Source organism: Panthera leo, chromosome D3 (assembly GCF_018350215.1).
Source record: "Panthera leo isolate Ple1 chromosome D3, P.leo_Ple1_pat1.1, whole genome shotgun sequence".
Taxonomy (NCBI): domain Eukaryota; kingdom Metazoa; phylum Chordata; class Mammalia; order Carnivora; family Felidae; genus Panthera; species Panthera leo.
The window spans coordinates 50662797-50668981 of NC_056690.1; positions in this window are offsets into that span (position 1 = coordinate 50662797).

Genomic DNA, 6185 nt, shown 5'->3' on the forward strand with positions numbered 1-6185 from the left:
GTTGAAGATCTTCTGTAAGGGGTTTTAACAAGGGAAAAGGTTGTGATGGTTTCCATTTACATGGGGAAAAGGAAATGGAGACTAAACCACTGGCCTTCATTCCATTCTGAAAGGAAACCATTATCAAAAACTTAAAAGTGGTACTCATTACTTCAGTGGAATAAGTGTTTTAACAATAAATTTGAAAGTGGTGCTAAGAAAAGTAATGGAAAAATGCAAAAGTGTTATAAATAATTATAATAATAAGTAGCTTGAAATGATAAGCAAGGTTTCAATAGAGATTACAACAAAAAATGAAAATATGGAAGAGTAGAAGTGGAATAAAATATTGGGTAGTTTTCTCATTCTACATAGTAGCAGTCAGGATATGTTCTTAAATGATAGATATTCATAAGTAGAGACACCAGGTTTCAATATCTTAATTTTTTTTACTGTTTATTTATTTTTGAGAGAGAGACAGAGCATGAGTTGGGGAGGAGCAGAGAGAGAGGGAGACAGAATCCAAAGCAGGCCCAGGCTTGGAGCTGTCAGGACAGAGCCCAACGCGGGGCTCGAACTCACTAACTGTGAGATCATGACCTAAGTCGAAGTTGGACGCTCAACCGACTGAGCCCCCCAGGTGCCCCAGGTTTCAATATTTTAAAAAATACAAATTTAACAGTTATAAAACGAAAACAGTATACTTATTTTCAAATCGCAAGGGCAAAATTAAATAAAGTAAAATGTAAGGGAAGTACAATAAATAAAAAGCATAAAACTAGATTAAAGAAGACCAGACATATTAATCATGAAAATAAATTTTCTAATAATAGGCAACTCTCAGACTGTATGTAAATATCAAAACACAGATGGCATGCCAGGCAATTTTGCTACTAAAAAGCTCAAAATCTATTTAGAAGAAAGATAAAGCTTTAAACATATCATATGAATTAAATTCAGAGATATATATACATTTGAAAATAAAAACTTAAAAAAGAAATTAACATATGAATTAAAATTCTAGGAAAATAATAGAATAAAGCTGAAGAAAATAGAATGAAGAAATTAATAAAAATAAAGCCAGGAAATCATGAATTAGTCCTGAACCATACAATGAAAATGGATTCTTTAAAAAAGACCAATAAAATAGATGCAACTTTGGCAAGTCTGATCTAACTAAATATTTATTTATTTAAAATTAGAAATTAAGAGATGATTTATTAATATTGAAGTGATCAAAACATTGAATAAAAATAATGGGAAAATTGTGTGGCAACAAATGGAAAAATCTAGTAAAAATGGATCTTTTTGTAGGAACTATACACAAGAATTGAAAATATAATGTGTAAATAGTAAAAATACTAGGGGAAGATAATGCAATCATAAAAAAAAAAAATAACAGGACATAGATGTTCTTCATTTAAAAAAAGAAAAAAACACACATCCCCATCAGTCGGTTGGTTGAGTGTCCAACTCTTTGTTTTCAGCTCAGGTCATGATCCCAGGGTCGTGAGATTGAGGCTTGCTTCTGGTTTCGCGTTGAGGATGGAGCCTACTTAAGATTCCCTCTCCCTCACTTGAGCATGTGCTCTCTCTAAAATTAAAAAAAAAATACAAATAAATCAAAAGGAAAAACATAAAGAATTAAACATAAATAATTAAATAGAAAAATGGACAATGGATATGAACAGGCAATTTATTGTTGAAGATATACTGATAAACATGAAAGTTATTACAGTTGGTAATGCAAATTAAAATAACAAAGATACTTTTCTTCCATAAGATTGACAAAATTTGAAGTAAATGAGGACTGTATTTGGCCAGTATGTAAGCAAAAACTTTGTAGGATATAAATTGATAAAACCTTTGAAAATGGAAAGCAATTTTACATGAACCTATTATTGGATTATTTATGTATGTATGTGCATGTATTTTTATATATGCATGGACACACATGTATAATGTGTGTTTGGCTGTATATGCATATAACTATATATGTGTATATATAGGTCTCACATATAACATAGGCATACATGTACTTATGTATATATATTTTACATATACATGAACTTTTGGAAAGTTAAATTTCCTGCTCTGAGTCTGGTTTGCTCTGAGGAAAGGAGTAGGGTCTGGAGTGATGGTAAATGAAGCTTTCATGTTATCTAGGTTTTTCTGATTTGGTTTGTTGTGTTTTTAACAAGGATGGATATAATTTATTACTTGATTAAATAGATACATAAGTTCTTGCAAAAGAATGAGTGGAGGTGATTTGTAGTCAAAGGTCACAGAGACATCATTTCAGCGTTATCCTGATGGATTTTTTAGTTATGAAACAGGTTAACTATTCTATATTGATTAAAATAAATTGGTTAGCATAATAACAGAAATATTAAGTTTGTCCCATGAGGACTTAAAAGAGCCTGAGGGCTGTGGAGCATTTCCCCAAGTCATTAAAACTTTTTGTACATTGAATTTAAAATTACTACTTAAATGTTAGGTAACATTTCCTCATCATTCAATTTTAAGTTTCTTACAATTTGCTTTTTAAAATACTCCAGCCATGGTTGTTTTTGTGTGTCCATTTTTTATACCATCTACTTATTTTTTAGCTTGGAGGACTGTAGCCTATAGCATTTTTATACCTCTTGGTACCTATTGCCAAATAGGTTTCTAGCAAGATTGTGACAATTTTCCATTTTGTCAGCAGTATAAAACACTATGCATTTCATCCCCAATTATGAGGAAAACAGAAACAGCAACAACCAAATTTTTAACTTACTACATCTTGTATATTTCTAAATTTTTAAAGATTTTGAAATTGTTTGAACCCTAAAAATTAGAGCCTTTCTCACATAATCTTTATGCATTAGCTCACCTAATAAATTTAACATTATTTCTTTGGGGTACTGTACATTCTCTTTTTGCCCTTCTGCATTTGTTCTCAATGTTTTATCCTGCTCTGTGTGGTGGGAAGCACTCCCTAGAAAGGGCATAGTTGAACTCATTTTCTCTCCGGCTCTCCTTTGTGGAGGAGAGGACATTTGAAGGGCAGGAGAGTGAAGCTGGGGTATTTCCTCCCCTGGTTTTTCCTGCTGGGCTGCCGGCTGTGTTTCTCTACTTACGACTGTAGCTCTTACAGGGTGGCTGTGTCATATGGTTATGCATCTCCTTAGATTCCAGCATTACGTCATGTCCTCTCTGGGCCCTTAGTAGCCTAATGGTGACAACTGTTCCCTCTCTTCCTAGTCCGGGGGTGCGTCACCCATTCTTGGTTTCATCTTTCATTTTGCCCACACTTTTGTAAATCCGTCTCTTCACTAGATCCTATATCCTCCATGTGCTTGTCACCAACCCAATATGCAGTTAGATTTATTTGCTTAAATGTATTTGTAGCTTTTAAGATTGCCTTTTTCTCTGTTATCTAATTTATATTGTTGTTAAATACATGAAACGTGTGCTTCCCAAATTAATACTATCTGTGAAGTCATTTTCAGTGGTGTCTACCTTGCCTCTGTATCTTCTCCACTGGGTTCCCTGCTTTTCTCTGTAGATTATTTATTTTTATTACGTTTTTTGTTTGTTTCTTCGTCTAGTGATTTTTCCCCCAGTTTTTTGATCACCATTTATTAAAAGTCTGCCTTTTGGGGGCACCTGGGTGGCTCAGTCAATTAAGTGTCTGACTCTTGGTTTTAGCTCAGGTTATGATCTCACAGTTCATGGGTTCGAGTCCCACATTGACCACTCCCCCTCTAGGCCCCTTCCCCGCTCTCTCAAAATAAATAAATAAACTTAAAAAAACAAATAAATAAAAGTCAACCTTTCTGTATATTTCTGTATGTACTTGGGTCTGTTTGGGATGTTCTATTCTTTTTCCACTGGTTCATGTGCTTTTACATTTTTAAATTATAAAAACATAGTAATATGGCTTAATATATGGTAGGGCAAGCTCCCTTATATTATGATATTTTTTCAATTATTTTCTAAATATTCTTGCTTATTTTTTTTCCATATTAATTTTAAATTCAAATTGTCTGTTTCTGGAAAAACACCTAATTGGTGTTTGTAATAGTTTAGAGGTATGGCCACCAATTATTTGATAGTCCTCCCCTCAAAAGCTAGAACTTAATTCTTTCCTTGAGTATAGTCTGGGCTTAATGATTCAATTCCAGTGAAGAAAATATGGCAAAAAGTGATGGGATATCCCAGCAGATTCTGCTGCCGGCTGGGCTACACGTTCAGACAGGCCAGGGCTTTGCAGTTGGGCCGGGCAGTAGGCAGTACTATATATATGATCAGGTGGGGCGGCAGACTGTGTCCCGAAGTTAAATGGGGTCACAAGCTGGGCTCTGTGATGAGCTGCTTGCTAGCTGTGTTCCACTTTTGGGTGAAGTTGCTCTCTGGGTTCCTTGATGGAGTCCAAACGCTCACTATGCTCCACAATTGGGCAGGGTCATTGGCTGGGCTCCCTGCCTGGGTGAATCTGTAGGCTGTGCTTGGCAATCAGGCAAGGCCATAAGGCTGGGCTCTCAGCCTGCCCTGGGGTCACTATTTGGGCTCCCTGATGCAATGGGGCTGTAAGGTATGCTCAGCAGTTGAGCAGATTTGCTGGCTTTGGTCCTGGCCTGAGTGGGGCTATAGGGTGGCCTCTGTGGCTGCCCAGGTTCTCCAGCCAGACTTTCTGATTGGGCAGCACTCGTGGCCACACCCAACAGTTTTCTTGAAAATTCTTTTGACTCTCTGTTTAAGGGTGGCTGAGTGGCTCTGTCGGTTGGGGGTCCAACTTCAGCTCAGGTGATGACCTCATGGTTTGTGAGTTGAACCTCCATGTTGGGCTCTGTGCTGACAGCTCAAAGCCTGGAGCCTGCTTCAGATTCTGTGGCTCCCTCTCTCTCTGCCCCTTCCCTACTCTCTCTTTATGTCTTTCTCTCTCAGAAATAAATAAACATTAAAAAAATTCTCCTTAAATTTTTATAAATTTTCTTTTTATACTGCACTGGCTTCTGTATACTCACTCTCATATTCCTTCTATTTCAGTTTTTATTCATGAATTTTTTTTCTATTTTTTCTTGAGATTTGGTATCCTATTCTCTTGATATATAGTCATACAATTTCTAGGCTTTCTATTAAGACTTGTGCTATTTTCAAAGCTGTGGTTGTGTTCTTAATTTTCTTGATATTTTTCAGCTCATTTTCATTTCTTTTATTGACAGATTTTCCTAGTGTGTATACCCTGTGGTTATTGAAATATCAGTAGGTTAATTTTCATCATTTTTCTTGTCAATAACTTTTTTTTCAGAGAGAGAGAGAGAAAGAAAGAGCACACGTGCACATGCACAAGCTGGGGAGGGGCTGAGAGAGAGAGAGAGGGAGAGAGAGAGAGAGAGAGAGAGAGAATCCCAAGCCGGATCCACACTCAGCATGGAGCCTGGTGCAGCGCTCAATCCCACAACCCTAGGATCATGACCTGAGCCAAAATCAAGGGCCACCCAGGCACTTCTTGTCAATAACTTTATATGGTTTAGATCATATTGCTTTTCTCACCACTTCCCATATTCCAGTGTTGTAGATTTTCTTAGGCCATCAGGACTATGTTCCTATGGAGAGCTCCTTGGATTGAGAAGGTCCATTCTGTTATGTGAAATACTCAGGCTATGGCCTTTATGTAGATGCTTTTGTGTCTTTTATAGGTAAGTCTAGATTAGAAGTATTTTCTTTCTTTAAATGCATGCTTCAGCCCTCAACTGCATAGGCTTGCATTCCAAGGTAGTGATATCAGACTTATTCTCATTATTTTGCCTGTATACCACTTTCCAGGACTTAATTCCTTTGGGTGCCTCCAAAAGCACCCAAAGAGAAGTATCTGAAACTTCTCTCTCTCTTTATATAACCAGTTTTCCTATTCTACTCACTCACCTAAGCATCTATTTCCAATAACGCTCCTTAAGAGTAAAACTCTGTACTTCTAAAAATGAATATTTGCTCTGTACTTCTCAAGCACATACACTGACAAAGCTCTCTTCAATCTTCTCACGTTCATAAGCCAAATTGCTTTCTCTGAAACTTGTGTCCTGTAAGGACATTCAGGTTTTTCCCAAATCCTTAGTCTTGGCTTCCATAGGATTATCTTATTTTGGTTGTGATTGTTTTGGATTAAATTTTGGTTTTCAAGGGTTGATAAATGGGTATCACTCTTCCACTCCTCAGTG